Source organism: Nothobranchius furzeri, chromosome 19 (assembly GCF_043380555.1).
Source record: "Nothobranchius furzeri strain GRZ-AD chromosome 19, NfurGRZ-RIMD1, whole genome shotgun sequence".
In the NCBI taxonomy this organism is placed as follows: Eukaryota; Metazoa; Chordata; class Actinopteri; order Cyprinodontiformes; family Nothobranchiidae; genus Nothobranchius; species Nothobranchius furzeri.
The window spans coordinates 7,468,653-7,488,137 of record NC_091759.1 but is presented as its reverse complement, the minus strand read 5'-3'; the positions used below and the strand labels follow the sequence as shown (position 1 = coordinate 7,488,137).

Here is a 19,485-nt window from a genome sequence, read left to right as displayed (position 1 = left end):
ATAATCTCCAAACCAAAGCGTAGAGCGAAACACCCTTTCACTCCCATCAGAACTAATCGTCTCTCCGGATTTGCTGGTTCTGAACATATTTCACACACACACCAACCTCAGTCCTACTCCACCTTAGTTCATCATACACATAGTGTTTAAAGTTGGCCTTGTTTAAATTGTTATATCTTAAACTTTAAAACCTGTCTCTCTCTCTTTCTTGGAGTTGATATGAAGTGTTGCTCAATCCCTGCAATACAAAGATTTGATCTTCTGGTTAAATTTACTCAAAGATCCATTAAGGTGATATTTCATATTTCACATTCTATGTTTTCTAATTAAATGTAAGAACATCTTCTCTACACTAGTATAAATTAAGGATATCCTTAATAACAACTGCACTAGTAGGAATTAAGTTAGAGATATCTCAAAGTTCACAAAAACCCAAGGTGGCCTTTTTAACATTTATTAGGAAAACTGAACATGTTTTCCAGATATCTATTATTCTATTGTTCTTAGCAGAAATTAGCATTCCCAATATCCATAATAACATAGTTACTGAATATTTTCAGATATCTGAAATGTTTATTCTAGATGAGGTCCTGCCCCAAGTGGAGGAGTTTACGGAAAACTGGAGCGGGAGATCGGTAGGCGGATTGGTGCTGCATCTGCAGTGATGTGGGCGTTGTACCGGTCTGTCGTGGTGAAGAGAGAGCTGAGTCAGAAGGCGAAGCTTTCGATTTACCGGTCGATCTGCATTCCTACCCTCACCTATGGTGATGAGCTTTGGGTAGTGACCGAAAGAACAAGATCGCGGATACAAACAGCCGAAATTAGTTTTCTCCGAAGAGTGGCTGGGCTCTCCCTTAGAGATAGGGTGAGAAGCTCGGTCATCCGGGAGGGGCTCGGAGTAGACCCGCTGCTCCTCCACATCGACATAAGCCAGTTGAGTTGGCTCGAGCATCTGGTCAGGATGCCTTCTGGACGCCTCCCTGGTGAGGTTTTCTGGGCAGGTCCAACCGGGAGGAGACCTAAAGGTAGACCCAGGACACGGTGGAGGGACTATGTCTCTCACTTGGCCAGGGAACGCCTTGGGACACCCCCGGAGGAGCTGGCCCAAGTGGCTCAGGAGAGGGAAGTCTGGGCCTCTCGCCTTAAGCTACTGCCCCGGCGACCCGACTCCAGATAAGCGGATGAAAATGGATGGATGGATGGTTTATTCTAGATAGTAAGAATGATTCCGTTATAAAAATCTTTGATGTAAAAATATTATAAAACAAAAAAAATTAACAATCCATGGCTACTTTGCTATGTAGCTAATTACTTTTACAATGTGGTAACTGAGTAACTAAGTGAATAATGTTTTAGAAAAGTAATCTGAACCTATAACTAATTCAAAGGGACCGGTGGCACCAGTGTTTGGCAGTATAGCTCAACCCCACCAGCGTGTGAATGTGTGTGTGAATTGGTGGATCACTTATTGTGCTGTGAAGCGCCTTGGGGGGTTGTAGACCCCTAAGAAGGCCATTTACAGTTTTACTTAATTAATGTAAGATGCCTTAAACTGCAAAACACCAGTCGCGGTTTTCTAGGTCCAAATGTATTTTGTTGTCCGTGACTTCAAATGGTGTTTTTCTTTTTGGGTAGTTTTGTCCTAGAGTTGAAGTGGTAGCCATCAACTGTTTCTCCGCCTCTGATATTATATAGTGGCAAACCTCACACCAGTGGTGTTCTCTTGCAAAATGCAAGAATGGAGGTGTCAGGGTAAATGCGAAAGTGAGGTGGTTCGGTGAGACAGACAACCGGATTGTTGGTTTTTGGGCCAAGCCATCTTTTTGGCTGAGGTTTTAATTACATATATAACTGAAAATGTGTTTCTTATCTTTTTCTACATTGTAGTAAACTCCAGCCATATGGCAGGCACTGCAACTCACGCAAGAAAAATGAGAACCCACACAAACATTCAGGAAGCACCCTTGTGGATATAATTTGAATTGTGTTGAAAGCAGTCACAGCCCAGTGAGATACTGCACTGCTGGGACACATCCATTTGGTATATTCTACTACTACTGTAGCTGAGTGCCAGCTTTTTATGCTCCTTTTACAAACTCAGGGGTGGTAACGGATTCTGTTGATAAATTATTGCTTCACAGTCATCTACGAGTGTGACATGGTCAGGATGAGAGTCTGAGAACATCATTCTTGGCTGGAAATTGTTGGATAAAAACAGTATTGGATGTATGGATGTATGGATGTATGGAAATGATTTTGTCTGGGTACCATCTGGTGTTTGTTAATTCAAACGAAGGTTCATCCCTTGTTCATATTTTGTTATTATTCTGCACCTCTGGCAGGGAAGTTCGACCTTGTAAGTCTGCAGTCCTGTTATCACAAAAAACTCCCTAGTTACGTCCAGACGGAGCGTTTCTCTGTTATACCAGGAACCTGTGAAAGTTGGCTTTCTGTGAAGGGGGTGGGTATGTTTATCTTTAATGTGTGTGTGTGCTATGTTACTTGTGAATAAAACCTTTGTGAGAGCTTCGGCTCGATGAGAGACCATACAGATATCCCATTGGTGCATGTCTTTATTTTCTCTCTGGTTTTACAAAATCTGGTTGTTGATTATTGGTTGTTTATTGACAAATGGTATTGATAACCTAATACCTCCAACCCCTTTGCGTGTGTTGGACTTTCTTTGAGGTACGCCTGGATTGATTAAATAAAAATACCCAACAATGAAATGAGCCGGAATTCCTTCCAGGTTGAGTGAGTTACTTCTTCAAGTGGAGGAGTTTTAGACTTTCTGCCTTGCTGGATGGATGGAATTCAAGACAGACCAACCAATCAGGACTTATTCTATAGTAATGAGTACATTTCTCTAATTCTTCATGGTGATGATGGAGCTGACCCAAAAGGCAAAGCTCTTCATTTGCTCTAACTCTCAGCTATGGTCATGAGATCTGAATAATGTTCAGAATAGTGACATCCTAGATGGGGACGTATTCAACAAGGCACATGGTTCCCATTTTTGTCCACTACATTAGAGAAACGGCTTTAGCAGGGTGACCCTCGAAGTTCAAAAAGTAGTGAGTCCAAAACATTACAAACACAACAGTGGAGGACACTGTTGTGATGTTGAACTTTCTACTCAGTTTTTAGCTTTTTGTCAGACTGAAAGACAGCCAGGCAAAACACTCCGGAGTCAGTAGCCCTTTTTACAAGACACACCATGCCAGCAAATCGGCGTAATATTACCACAATTGTGTGTCTTATAAACGTGCCATGCCAGCATGACGTTGTGTGAATTTGCGGCATTTGTTACACCTCGCTTGGTAGAAATTTTGCGGTAATTGTCTGTCTTATAAACGGCAATTACGCCTTGGTGCAACAGAGGGTGGTGTCATGATGATGTGGGGAGTTACTGCTGAGCTCCGGCTGTCAACTATATTGAAAATGAAAGTAAACACGGGCCGTAACTTTTGATTTTTGAAAAAAAATCAGCTGAGACAGCAAACTGGAGCACTGCAGCGCTCCTAGAGCTTTTCTCTGTTAGAGCTGGAGGTCAGATCTCCAGAGACTGTGGGACAGACACCTCTAGAAGCGGCTTGTCAAAAAAACGTAATGATCGTGGCTTCAATCGCAACAAAAAGCAAGTTATGTTCAAGATAAATGTCCACAGCAGCGCAGAGACAGCCCTCATACCCCCTTTATACCGCCATTACATAATCTTTTATTAAAACAAACTAATGCGCCACATTACCGCCACAGTCTGACCACTTATAAACAAGCTCCCTCATGCCGCCACGGCATTGTGGAAAATTGAGGGAATTGTTTTGTAAAACTTGCTATTGACTCTATTCTCCAGCTAGTGATGGGACTTGTGGCTATTTGAAGGGAGCTGTTCAATCAGAAGCCAAGAGCCGTTCAAAAGACCAGCTCTTGGCTCTACACAGCCAAATGTCTGTCAAGTTAAAGCTTTTTTTCGGAGTATTTCTCTTATCTAATGGCACCATCTAGTGGCTGACAAGCGTATCACACAAAAACGCTGTTCCTTTGTTTTTTTTAAGATGGCGACTTCACGTTTCTGTTTATAAATGTGCTTCTGTAGCCGACAAACAGAGCTAAAACACGTTGTTTTACGAGTATTATTCTCATGTCATGTTGTGTTTTCATATATTTATATTTTAGAGACTTTCTTGTCCGTGAAAAGTTCATCAACTCTGCATCAGCGGAGGTATTCCTTAAATTTGAAGCGTCTAAGTGGCAGTCTAACGCTACTGATTAGTTCTGGTCGGCGCTTAGTTTCCTATTGCATGGAGCTCTTCCGGGCAGGGGGCATGCTTAGCAAAAAAACAAACAAAAAAAAAAACGTATTGCTTATATTATATCACAGTACATGATAAAATAATCACTTTTACAGATTTCTGACAAATCATACATAATTTCTGAAAGAGGAAAACTCCAGAAAGCAGCTCTGTTCTCATCGTACAAAGTAAAGAGCCATTCAAAAGATTTGATTCAGTTCTGAACACCACATCATTGTAGTGACCAACAGTGACCTGGAGTTTTCACCTTGGCTTGGCACACTTGGAGCCACAGACAACTCATATCGCCTCCCTGGTTGCCGACCATCAATAAAAACCACAAAAGAATAGTAAACAAAAAAAAACTAAAGTTTGCATTTTTGTTGGCATTATGGTGAAGTCTGAAATTAAAAGTTAGAGTAATGTCTTATGAAGTAAAGAGCATTGGTCTACACTCATTTACGGGAGCTAAAGAAAGCTATGAAATCACGGGCTGCTACTGGATTTATAAGTACTCATATTTTTGGTCCAACAGTGTGGATCTTTTTACTTTGTAGCTTATTTAACAACATTTAGCTCGTGCTAGTGTTAGCGTGTTAGTGCTAACAACAGCAGGCTGCTGCAGGGTTGTTTATGACAGTTGTAATTCCACTTTCAACTAGCAGGACCGAGAAGCTGGGAGTGGTTTAGTGTTACTTTAATTTTGAGCAAACCAAAATGCAGTGTAATTTTCCTCATAAAACACACGATCCCTCAGTAGTGTGTAGTCAGTCACATGGTCTCAATTCCATTAATTTTCCCTCAAGAATTTTTTTTAATCAAATTATTCGAATAAATCATTTCAGGCCTAGAAAAGAATGTCTCCTGGTCACCTTTCTCTGAGGGATTCTGGGCCTGGCTCGCTGGGAGGAGACCCCAGGGCAGACCCAGAACTCACTGGAGGGATTATATCTCCTCTCTGGCACAATTAGGGTCCCTCAGGAGGAGCTGGGCAGAGCCGTGGAGAAAGGAAAGTCCAGGTCTCCCTGCAGGACCTGTAATCCCTGTAACCCAACCTTAGATAGGCACAAGACGATAGATCATTTAAGTCTTGTGCTAGTGTACGAATCAGTTTGCACGTTTTATAATAAAAATAACTAACTTGCTTCCCAATGTAATATGATTATAATTAGCTTTTCCTGTGCAGACCTTGGCAGCATATTTCCAGACATCTTTTGAGTTTTCTAGTTCTTGACTTTACTCTGACACTTCACTCTCACCACTCCTCACTGCTGCCGGCTCTTTTCTAGACTGAAACTATGATGAAGTTCACCTTTTGCCTAACAAAAAAGACAAAAGCTAGCACTGACCTTATAAAGACAGCATAGCAAAGAGCAAATCTGGTCAATCACTAGAATAAATATAACTACTGATAAATGAACCAAGTCAAATCTATTGACTTCATGAAATCATGCATCACTCTATGCTGAACACCAAATGTTATGAAAATCTAATTTATTTTGTTGTTGATGTAAAACTCTGACAGATTAGAACACATCGATAGTATATTTTTTGACTCTAAACCTCGTGTCCAATTGGTGTTGAGGTATTTATACTAATAAGTTTGATTTCATCTTGACTGGATTGAGCACTTTTAATTTCTGCTGCATCACACCTCAGTGCTGACATGGATTATGCATCCTTACATTTCATCATCCAGGTTTTGACAGCACTTTGAAGAACAACTAACTGGAGATCTTCTAGCACATCTTTGACCACTGTTGGCCACAGGATTTTTTCACAGTGATGCATGTGTTTGTAAATGTTATTTATTTTTTAAGTCTTGCTGAGTCTGGGAGGTTTGTTTTCTTTGGCTTCAAAAACAGCGGGTCAAGTAGCGCTGGTGATTGCACTCTTCAGCGGGGCAGCAAGGCAGGGGTTCAGCTTTCAGAACAAACAACAAAACAGCCAGAAAGAGTTGACTCTATTTATAGAGATCCTACAATTCTAAACCACATTTACCTTGTTGCTATTCAATCAAGTCAACTTGGGGTATTTGTTGTCCCATACCATTTCCTTTGTAAACTAGTAATGTTGTAATGGCCATGTAAGAAAAGCTACACGTCACAAGTACACCACCCTAAATTTGAACGTCCTAACCCACTTCAACATCAGCAAAACATAAACACCTGTCATGGTAATGCTAACCGCACAATGTTAGCATGAGCTACGACTAATGTTAGCCCATGCTACTGTGAGCTTGAGCTACTGCTAATGATAGCCCAAGCTACTGCTCACAATCTACGTCTACATTGACACCTCGCCTCTGTCAGTGTGCCCCAGGGCAGCTGTAGCTAGATCGTAAATCATCCCCACCAGCGTGTGAATGTGTGTGTGAATGGGTGAATGACTGATTGTGTTGTGAAGCACCTTGGGGGGTTGTAGAACCCTAAGAAGGCACTATACAAATACAGGCCATTTACCTTTTTACACATTAGCGTGGTCACGGTCGGGGTTTGGTCGGGCTGGATGGCGTGAGTTTGGTCTCGAACGGACAGTGTAGTGTTAACAAAAATCCGAGGGACTTCTCAGGAATGCGGAAATCCCCAAGCTTGTGGGCGGCATTTAACTCATTCACTGCCAGCCGTTTCCTGATCACTAACGGCCTTCGCTGCCAGCGTTTTTCACCGTTTTAACTGTTTTTTTAAGAGTCACAGAACGTTGCGCGCTAGCATGATGTCGATGCCAAAACAACCAAAACAAAGAGGAGACTCACCTCTTACATCAGGAAGAATCTGCGTGTTTTGAGTGTTAACCGTTCACTCATAATCCGTTGTCGAATTGTGATCGGCAGATGCTTTTCCGGTTCGCTCCTCACTTTTTTGTTTTACAGGAACGGCCCAAAACGATCTCCTAACACATGGATGTCGCCTCTGTAGGTGTGCCCCAGGGCAGCTGTGGCTACATTGTAGCTCATCACCATCAGTGTGTGAATGTGTGTGTGAATGGATGAATGATACACTGTAGTGTAAAGCGCTTCGGAGTCCTTCCTCTAAGAGGCGCTATACAAGTGCGGGTCAATTATCATTTATATCATGTGTTGCTTCCTGATCATGTGATGTGTGACGTATGCGGATGAAGATCAGCTTCAGGGCTGAGATGTTTGTTCTCTCAGCGCGGGGGCTCGTTACGATGCTCAAACAGTAAAAAAAAATGCTAATGACGACTTTAGTCGTCATTGGCAGTGAACGGTTGGATCTAAAATTATGACTTTAGTCGTCATGGGCAGTGAATGAGTTAACACGCGTGGGAAAGTCCGCGGTGCCCTCCACTATAAGGTAAACAAAGGCGGGCATGAGCTGTGTTGTTTTTGGAGACTCTGAACCACATTGTTTTATTAATCTGCTGTGCGTGTCCTCACAATATTGTGTCACACACTGATTTCTCCCCTCAGCAGTTGTCTGCTCACCTGGGCAAGAGCTCTGATGGGAAGAACCGGTGCGTGCGCGTGCACACACACACACACAGCTCACTTCCCTTCTCCCATTCCCACACTGATCGGCCAAAGACAAAGGTTTACTCAACAGTCCCCCCCCGTTCTCGCAGATCGGCCGCGGTAGGGGTAGTTTCAGCCAGCCAATCAGTCCGCAGTGTCGCTTCGGTCCCAGTCTGACCACTGGGGAGAAGGTCTAAGAAAAAATAAGTTACCTTGGAACCAAAAACGCTAATCTGACCGGTGTGTGAAACCAAATTCCTGTCCTGAAGGGTAATGGACCGACCCAACACTAATGTGTAAGCGCCCCAAGCTTCTCTCAACACTACCTCAAGCTACTGCTAATGCTCACCCGAGGTACTGCTAATGCTAGCTTGAGCTACTGCTAATGCTAGCCCAAGCCACTACCAACACTAACCTGAGCTACTGCTAACACTAGCCTAAACTACTTCAAATGCTCTCCCGAGCTACAGCTAATTCTAGTTTGAGCTATTGCGAATGCTCATCTGAGCTCATGCTTCATTCTTTCATTGTAGGGCTTTATTAAGGGGTTGTGCTTGGCCATTTATCTGGGCTCCGGGGACAGTTTGAGCCCCAACAAAGTTTCATATGCATCACAGAGGCTCTAATTCATGGCACACTAGTCCAAGCTAACCAGGAGGATTTAACGATAGCAGGTTCTTCTTAGTTAGTTTGGTTGATAATAGTTTAGTTTTACAACTTTTGTCCTTGTGTCTGCTTGTATATGATAACCACTGTTTTATGGAGAATGTTTAAATAACACTGAGTGTGTGACTTCTGGTTTAATTTATATCCATGCAACGTCTCTATAATTACCATTAAAATCAAGTGATAAACTTGTACCAACTAAACTGTGTAAAGGGGCTTGCCTCCAGCTTTCATTTTTCACACTCTGGTGTCAGAGGAGTTCTCTCTTTCACATAACAATGTTTTGATAAATGTGATCACAAGATAAGAAATGAAAGGAAAAACAACTTGCACAGGTTTAATCGTTATACTTTTGTTGGCTTGCGCCAACTGTAGCGATAACACTGTGTGGGATCAACTTATTTTCCTGTTTTTGTTTCTAAATGTGGTTTCAGAGAGCCAGCAGAGAAGTGAACCATCAAACTCTTTCTGGCAAAAAGACTCGTTAAAGAGCTGCAGTTCAGCTGCCAAAACAACACACACAAAAGAAGTTTCAGAAACGACACTGCTGTTAAATAAATCAAAACTAGCCCAGCAGCCTACCTCAGCGTAAAAGCCTGACACAGCAAAGGAAACAGGGATTCAGCCACTTTTTCCTTTTAATATTCTGGTTTGTTATTATTCAAATTTTAGTCTATACAAGCCCTCTCCCCCCAGTGTGTCTGACTCTATAGTCACTCTGCTGATCCAACAGCATGTCATTGCAGATGGTTTGTTTCACAGACATTTTTGAAAGTCCAACCTAAAAAAAAAGCTCTTTGAAAAAGGTTGTGAAAATTTTCTGCCAGGTAAAGAGATAAATAGTGTATTTGCTATATTGGCTCACTTTTAGCTTTCACATCAATAGAGTAGATCCACACACAAAAAATCGAACTCTCCCTGACGTTTGCATCAAAAAGACTGAAAATAAATATTTCACCAACAAAAACCTCTAGTATTATTCCCTACTGATCTTTTAAAGTGGTGACCAAAAGAGTCGCCACCTGGAAATAACTGAATAATTAATACAAGCTTTTCGAAAGCACTTAATAATTCAAATTTCACCTGGAACCAGGTTATTTAACCCTTCATGATGCAGTGAGAAGGCTCTTTTTTGATCTACATTTCTTGGTTTGAATCAAACAAACAAAAGGCAAATAAAAAGAACATCTAATGGAAACTGTCACAAACGTGATCAGTATATGGGAAAATAGTAGCTATAAATCCAGCATCTTAAAAAACTTTAATGTTATTAGAAAATTATTTTGGGTCACTGTGAATGAAAAAGAAAAAACATTTTCATGAAATATGGGAAAACAGTCATGATGGTCCATCGGGCCGGACCACAAGTTGTGGATCTTTTTGGCATTAACTCAAAGAATGGATGTTCCCAGTACAGCCTGGAAAATTACATCTGCGCTGCAACATTCCCCTTTGTTGGTTTCATCTTGTACAGGTGCTGGCCAGTAAATTAGAATATCATCAAAAGGTTGAAAATATTTCAGTAATTCCATTCAAAACGTGAAACTTGTACATTATATTCATGCAATGCACACAGACCAATGTATTTCCGATGTTTATTACGTTTAATTTTGATATTTATAGGTGACAACCAATGAAAACATCAAATCTGGTATCTCAGAAAATTAGAATATTCTAAAGGCCAATGAAAAAATGTTTGTTTCTCTAATGTTGGCCAACTGAAAAGAATGAACATGAAAAGAATGTGCATGTATAGCACTCAATACTTAGTTGGGGCTCCTTTTGCCTCAATAACTGCAGTAATGCGGCGTGGCATGGACTCGATCAGTCTGTGGCACTGCTCAGGTGTTATGAGAGCCCAGGTTGCTCTGATAGTCGTCTTCAGCTCCTCTGCATTGTTGGGTCTAGCGTATTGCATCCTCCGCTTCACAATACCCCATAGATTTTCTATGGGGTTAAGGTCAGGCGAGTTTGCTGGCCAATCAAGGACAGGGATACCATGGTCCTTGAACCAGGTGCTGGTGGTTTTGGCACTGTGTGCAGGTGCCAAGTCCTGTTGAAAGGTGAAGTCTGCATCCCCATAAAGTTGGTCAGCAGCAGGAAGCATGAAGTGCTCTAAAACTTCCTGGTAGACGGCTGCATTGACCCTGGACCTCAGGAAACAGAGTGGGCCAACACCGGCAGATGACATGGCACCCCACACCATCACTGACGGTGGAAACTTTACACTGGACGTCATGCAACGTGGATTCTGTGCTTCTCCGCTCTTCCTCCAGACTCTGGGTCCTTGATTTCCAAAGGAAATGCAGAACTTGCTTTCATCAGAAAACATAACTTTGGACCACTCAGCATCAGTCCAGTCCTTTTTGTCCTTGGCCCAGGCGAGACGCTTCTTGCGCTGTTTCTTGTTCAAGAGTGGCTTGACACACGGAATGCGACACCTGAATCCCATGTCTTTCATGAGTCTCCTCGTGGTGGTTCTTGAAGCGCTGACTCCAGCTGCAGTCCACTCTTTGTGGATCTCCCCCACATTTTTGAATGGGTTTGTCGTCACAATTCTCTGCAGGGTGCGGTTATCCCTAGAGCTTGTACACTTTTTTCTACCACATTTTTTCCGTCCCTTCGCCTGTCTGTTAATGTGCTTGGACACAGAGCTCTGCGAACAGCCAGCTTCTTTAGCAATCACCTTTTGTGTCTTGCCCTCCTTGTGCAAGGTGTCAATGATTGTCTTTTGGACAGCTGTTAAGTCAGAAGTCTTCCCCATGATTGTGGTGCCTTCAAAACAAGACTGAGGGACCTTTTAAAGGCCTTTGCAGGTGTTTTGAGTAAATCAGCTGATTAGAGTGGCAGCAGGTGTCTTCTATATTCAGCCTTTTCAGAATATTCTAATTTTTTGAGATACCAAATTTGGAGTTTTCATTAGTTGTCACTTATGAATATCAAATTTAAATGTAATGAACATTGGAAATACATTGGTCTGTGTGCATTGCATGAATATAATGTACAAGTTTCACGTTTTGAATGGAATTACTGAAATATTTTCAACCTTTTGATGATATTCTAATTTACTGGCCAGCACCTGTATAAAGCCCGAGCCACATGGTGCGTTTTCCGCTGTGCACTACTTTATGTCACACTGAGAGGTGGCACACTGTACGGCCAAAATTTACAGTGAGTCAAACTTTAGGACATCTCGCACTAGCAGGACACGCTAACATTATGAGCATACTAGTCATTAAAGGCGAAAGATAGAAGACATCAACAATGAAAAGAGAAAAGAGAAAATAGCACTAGCGTTAACACCTATTAGACTCTGAACCAAATGTTAAAGAATTTGTGGCCCACGTGTATTTGTGTGTAGCCTCCTATGTTGCTAATGCTGCTAATGCTACTCAAATTTTTTTTTCAATTCAATAATTTTTCTCACTCAAAGTTTAAATATACAAATTTCAAATCAGAATATAAGCATTCGAGTGAAATAGGGGGAGGAAGAAGAAAAAATCTTATATGACCTACCCCCTTTAACTAAGACAAGATAAATAACAAAAAGTACAAAATAGCCTTATACACAAAAAATTAACCGCTCTCTTACTTCCACAAATAATATCACTACTAAAACATTAATCCTCCATCCTCAACTCACCAAATCATATGATTTTAGCATTTTATCTTTATACATTTTTTTTAATTGATCAGTAGTTGTACATTTTTTTAATTCATCATCCAGGTTATTCCATAATTTCACACCATATATTGAAATACACATTTGCTTTAATGTAGTACGAACAAATATCCTTTTAAACTCTGGTTTCTTTCTACTCTTATCATTTTTTGGGATTAAAACAAAGAACCTTTGTAGATTAGTTGGCAGCAAATTATTTCTAGCCTTAAACACAATTAGTAAAATTTTCAAGTTAACTAAGTCTTTGAATTTCATAATTTTAGATAGAACAAAATATTTGTTAGTATGTTCTCTTGGATTTGCTTTATATAGAATTCACAAAACTTTCTTCTGTAACAGAAACAAAGGATTAGTATTTGTTTTATACGTATTGCCCCAAACCTCAATACAATAAGTTAAGTAAGGTAAGATAAATGAGTAATATAATGTCTGAAGCGTTGAAATTTCTAGAAAACCTTTGACTTTGTTTGGCACACAGCAAAAGCGGGAAGAATCACAGTGTCAAACATTCATGCTGTTATGCCCACCTCCACTGCCACGCCTGCATTATCCACAGTGAAGAAGGTGTGCTACCCAAACAAATTGTCACGTCCGCTGTCAGACAATGAGCCGGAGCCAATCAAATGGGGAAAAGTGAATGAGCAAACTGCAAGACTCTACTACACCTCACAGACGACAATGCTGCACAGAGGCCTGAAAGTGGAGAAGTGTGGTTTCATCATTAACCCCTCCTTCCCTGAACTAGGTGCCACCCCAGATGCCTTCGTCTACTGTGAGTGCTGTGGAAAGGGCTGCGTGGAAATCAAGTGCCCATCACACACAAACTTCTGCAGGCCTGTGAGGATGACACTTTCTGTCTCACCTTAACAGACGGGATAGTGGAGTTAAAACAGACCCACAAGTACTACATATAAGTTCAAACACAGATATTTGTCACAAAGTCTGAGTTCTGTGACTTTGTTGTGTGGACGACCAAAGCCTGTGTGATAATGCGTGTGAGGCCAGACGCACGCATGTAGGGTCAGCTACTACAAGAGGCTCAGGAATTCTTCTACAAGGTAGTAATGCCTGAGCTTGTGGCCCATCACTACACTGACCCTGTACCCAACATGTCCCAAGGACAGCCTGCCATTAATGATAGAGTAGCAATCAGGGAAAATAAGAGAAAAGCCAAAAAGCGCTAAAAAAGCAAGTCATTCACTACATATATTATGTAGCTGTAAGCTTTGGATACGTAATGTGCATTATTTTCTGAAGTGTTGAGTACTGTTTTTCTTTATTAGTTTTACTGAGTGTCCTTTGCACAAGCCTTTGTTTACAAATTACACTGAGGCACTATTGCGTACATCCTCGGTTATTCATTTTCTTTATTGCTGTGATTTTATGTTCTTTGCACAAAACTTGGTGTACAAGTTACAAGTGTTACAGGCTATTTGTTTGAGGAAGGTTTTTGTTACTTTAATTTTTTTCAACTAAAACACCGTTTTTATTGTATGACTGTAAGTTGTGATAGTGCATATTTTAAAATTAGCTCTGTAGAGTACTTTATTTACTTTTGATTTCTTTGCATTAAGATAGTTTAATTACTTTGACAGGTGTTATTCTTTGTGGCTACTTTTTTCTGTAGTGTTATTTCCTTTGCACAAACTGAAACTTTGGATGACTTTGTTTCAGCGTACATTTTGAATACTTTGATGTCATTTTGTTCCCCAAAGTTTTGTCATTGCACAAAGTTATGTTTATTGCACATTTTATTGCAAAAAATGTTGTTTACGTAATATGCTCAGGTGTTACTGGCAAAAGTGTTAAAGCATTAGAAAAACCTACAAATAAAACTCCTATAATTCATACAACTTATGTTTTTCTTTTTCAAGTGAAATTATTCATGGTGTAGTAGTTAAGCCTTGTAGGAATGAGGCAATTGTTGTATTTGAACTTCCTTTATTAGATGCATTACAAGGCGTTAAAAATGTACACGTTCCATTCTTTAAACAGCATAGCGAACAGTTACTCATCACTTGGTAGCTTCAACACCACACTTGGGCACATATTTGTAAGCGCACATGCGACAGTGACTATCTTGTCAAGCAATGTAATGTCTTCTCCCTCACACGGCACCACTAAACCTAGACGTAGTGTCATTCAGTATGGTGTACTTGGAGCGCAGACAGCCGATTACATGCTCTACATGGATCCTGACGTGAGCAATTTTGTGAGTCTCCTCCACATCTTGTGCTTGTAGCTGACTACAGCCTCTGGTGAATGCTGGGATTTTCAATGTGGCCCCCATCAGGGCAACGCTTTCCTTAATATCAAATCCCCGGTCAGCTAGCACTATATCGCCCGGAGACAACATTTAAAGAAAGCCTGATGACTCAGCTACGCGTTTGTCACTGGTACGCCCTCCCCATCCTTTGGAGATGAATGAGATGGTCCCCTGTGGTGTGATGCCAATGAGATATTTCATTGTGTGCCTACTTTTGTAGTTTGAATATGTTTCAGCTTTAGCACATAAATTTTGTGATTTCTCTATGAAAACTTCAAAACAGTCTATAATAACTCTGACACGTCACCAAACATCTCGACATACTGGTGCAGCATATTGGCCTGGATACAGTGCCTTGGTGCCCGGTACACCAAAGGGCTGAGGTGGGCGTAGAGGACATTAATTGTGATAGTAAAAACTGCTGGCGCGCTTTTCCGGCTAATCTCAAAGAGGTGTGCAAGATGTCCATGTGGTAGGTTGAGTCTGAAATGCATGAGAGTCAACAGATGCATCTGAAAATGTGACATCTTTCTGTCAGTGTGGGGCAAGCTGGGACCAAGAGGCTCTAGCACCCCCAGTAGCAGTGCGAAAGACGGTAGCCCTGTGTAGAACTTCACTTTAGGGTTGTTGTCTTTCAGGAAGTCCTGGTCTATATATTTTTTTTTTGGCCAGCTCTTCTTTCAGCTTTAGGTTTTCTTCCAGTAGGCATCCTATTTCTTTTAAATTTAGGGCACACATATCACACACAGGCGGCACTGTGTCCTCATGTTGAAGAGTTGTTTGGTGTGGTTGGAGCTCTGCAGCAGTGGTGGCAACGACTAGTTCTGGAAAATACATAGAAAGTAAGCCAGGAAAGGGCTATTAGAAGTGAATTGACATAAGACAAAACTCTGTAGTATCCCAGAGTTAACAACACATAGTGAAAAATAAAGCTATTAGCCGTTCTTGACAGTAGAAGTATTAATGTAAAGCAATGTGTATAAGTTGTACACTGGAGTGTTTTGATATATATATATGTGTGTATATATATATATATATATATATATATATATATATATATATATATATACACACACACACACACATATATATATATATATATATATATATATATATATATATATATATATATATATATACATATATAACATGTAAATATATATCTCCTCCTTGAACCGTCACTTTATCGTGGTGAAGGAGTTTGAGTGCCCTAATGATCCTAGGAGCTATGTTGTCTGGGGCACTTTGTGCCCCTGGTAGGGAGCTGAGCCAGAAAGCCAGGCTCTTGATTTACCGGTCGATCTATGTCCCAATCCTCACCTATGGTCATGAGCTTTGGGTAATGACCAAAAGAACGAGATCGCGGATACAAGCGGCCAAAATGAGTTTCCTCCGTAGGGTGGCCGGGCTCAGCCTTAGAGATAGGGTTAGGAGCTTGGACATTCGGGAGGGACTCGGAGTAGAACCGCTGCTTCTCCGGATCGAAAGGAGCCAGTTGAGGTGGTTTGGGCATCTGGTCAGGATGCCTCCTGGACGCCTCCCCGGGGAGGTGTTTCGGGCATGTCCTGCTGACAGGAGGCCCCCAGGTCGACCCAGGACACGTTGGAGAGGTTACATCTCCAATCTGGTCCGGGAACGCCTTGGGGTCCTGCCGGAGGAGCTGGTGGAGTAGGCCGGGGAGAGGACGGTCTGGAGCTCCCTAGTTGGGATGCTGCCCCCGCGACCCGGAAAAGCGGAGGAAGACGATGACAACGACGTAAATATATATATATATATATATATATATATATTACATATAATATACATCCAATATAAGTAAATACAATGTACTATATTTATATACATTATATATAAATAAATGTATATTACATATAAATGTATAAATTACATATTATATATACAGTGGGGCAAAAAAGTATTTAGTCAGCCACCGATTGTGCAAGTTCTCCCACTTAAAATGATGACAGAGGTCAGTAATTTTCATCATAGGTACACTTCAACTGTGAGAGACAGAATGTGAAAAAAAAATCCATGAATTCACATGGCAGGATTTTTAAAGAATTCATTTGTAAATCAGGGTGGAAAATAAGTATTTGGTCACTTCAAACAAGAAAAATCTCTGGCTCTCACAGACCTGTAACGTCTTCTTTAAGAAGCTTTTCTGTCCTCCATTCGTTACATGTATTAATGGCACCTGTTTGAACTCATTATCTGTATAAAAGACACCTGTCCACAGCCTCAAACAATCAGACTCCAAACTCCACTATGGCCAAGACCAAAGAGCTTTCGAAGGACACCAGGAAAAGAATTGTAGACCTGCACCAGACTGGGAAGAGTGAATCTACAATAGGCAAGCAGCTTGGTGTGAAAAAATCAACTGTGGGAGCAATTATCAGAAAATGGAAGACATACAAGACCACTGATAATCTCCCTCGATATGGGGCTTCAAGCAAGATATCATCCCGTGGGGTCAAAATGATCATGAGAACGGTGAGCAAGAATCCCAGAACTACATGGGGGGACCTGGTAAATGACCTGCAGAGAGCTGGGACCACAGTAACAAAGGTCACCATCAGTAACACACTACAACGGCAGGGAATCAAATCCTGCAGTGCCAGATGTGTTCCGCTGCTGAAGCCAGTGCATGTCCAGGCCCGTCTGAAGTTTGCCAGAGAGCACATGGATGATACAGCAGAGGATTGGGAGAATGTCATGTGGTCAGATGAAACCAAAGTAGAACTTTTTGGTATAAACTCAACTTGTCGTGTTTGGAGGAAGAAGACTACTGAGTTGCATCCCAAGAACACCATACCTACTGTGAAGCATGGGGGTGGGAACATCATGCTTTGGGGCTGTTTTTCTGCTAAGGGGACAGGACGACAGATCCGTGTTAAGGACAGAATGAAAGGGGCCATGTATCGTGAGATTTTGAGCCAAAACCTCCTTCCATCAGTGAGAGCTTTCAAGATGAAACGTGGCTGGGTCTTCCAACACGACAATGATCCCAAACACACCGCCCGGGCAACAAAGGAGTGGCTCCGTAAGAAGCATTTGAAAGTCCTGGAGCGGCCTCCAGACCTCAACCCCATAGAAAATCTGTGCAGGGAGTTGAAAGTCTGTGTTGCTCGGCGACAGCTCCAAAACATCACTGCTCTGGAGAAGATCTGCATGGAGGAATGGGCCAAAATACCAGCTACTGTGTGTGCAAACCTGGTAAAGACCTATAGTAATCATTTGATCTCTGTTATTGCCAACAAAGGTTATGTTACAAAGTATTGAGTTGAATTTTTGTTATTGACCATATACTTATTTTCCACCCTGATTTACAAATAAATTCTTTAAAAATCCTGCCATGTGAATTCATGGATTTTTTTCACATTCTGTCTCTCACAGTTGAAGTGTACCTATGATGAAAATTACTGACCTCTGTCATCATTTTAAGTGGGAGAACTTGCACAATCGGTGGCTGACTAAATACTTTTTTGCCCTACTGTAATATACATAATATATATGTAAATACAATGTATTATATATATATATATATATATATATATATATATATATATATATATATATATATATATATATATATGTATATATATATATATATATATATATATATATATATATATATATATATATAACGTATATATATATTACATATAATATGTAATATACACACTATATATGTAAATACAATGTGTTATATATATATATATATTTATACACACACACACACACACACACAAACACACATACATAACATGTATATATATTACATATAATATATAATATACATACTATATAAGTAAATACAATGTACTATATTTATATTTTTATATATTATATATAAATAAATATATATTACATATAAATATATATACATTACATATAATATATAATATACACACTATATATGTAAATACAATGCATTATATATATATATATATATATATATATATATATATATATATATATATATACACACACACACACATAAAAACACACATACTGTAATATTATATCTATCTATCCATCTATCTATCCATCTATCCATCTATCCATCTATCTATCTATCTATCTATATATATATATATATATATATATATATATATATATATATATATATATATATATATATATATATATATATAATACTATTTATTCTGTTCTTTTATGTTATGAAGCACTTTGAGGGGCATTGATCGCCTAGAGATGCAGATATAATGTAAGCATGGAAAATATGATACAGCATAAATCAAGGACTGGGGATTATTTAGATTTACTTTACAAATTTCTAAAGAAAAGTACAACTGGCATATGCAACATAAGGGCTTTCTGTTTAATAATTCAGAAAACATTCCTTCAAGTCGAAGGGCCAAACTCCGATAAATTTTAATGGAGACATGTTTCCTGACTTGTGAAATTTGGCAGACAGCAGGCCAAGAATTATACGCGCAGGCGGGGTGCTGTGCCATACGGTCCAGAAGGCAGTGCACATAGAACTGCATCCTACAATGGCACAAATTAATCAAATCATAAAACACATAATCCCCCTGTACAGCATAATGTATTGTGCTTACCTGCAAGGGTTTCGCCATGGTTTTCACTTGGATCATCCATCACTGGCTCCAGCGAATGTGGAACAACGGGCTGTTGTTTTGACCTGGCTCTCCGTCTAAACTGGTCAAATCTGGTGGTGGTTGTCGCTTTCACCTCGGTATGAGCCATGTGGAGGGACGGAGCCCAGTCCGGATCGCATTCCAGCATGCTGTAGTCCGGTTTGCCTGCATACGACACAAATAGCAGCCCGCAAAGCTAATGTAAACAAAGCATTCCAGCGAAACAAATGGGCCAACAGAGGCCTTATTTGTGACCGTATCTAAAAATTCGCTATGATAAATCACTTAACTGCAATACATAAACTTACCTTTATGGAAATGTCTATAGCAGACCAACATGTGACCTGGGGTGTCCTCGGACGTTAAGTTAGGTCTTCTGATAGCAGGAATCCACGCTATCCGATGCCTCTTTGTAGCTTCAGACACATCGCTGGAACAACCTCTCTTTCACGCAGGAATCCGAAAAAAAACATGTACCTTTG

The 19,485-nt window shown here is 40.5% G+C and overlaps 1 protein-coding gene and 1 pseudogene across 1 annotated transcript in view; both read right to left on the bottom strand.

Moving 5' to 3' along the window:
* Positions 1-19,485, bottom strand: part of rbms3 (RNA binding motif, single stranded interacting protein) — a 473,759-nt gene that overhangs the window by 317,012 nt on the left and 137,262 nt on the right. The window lies entirely within an intron of this gene.
* On the bottom strand, positions 13,926-19,248 carry LOC139064288 (uncharacterized; annotated as a pseudogene).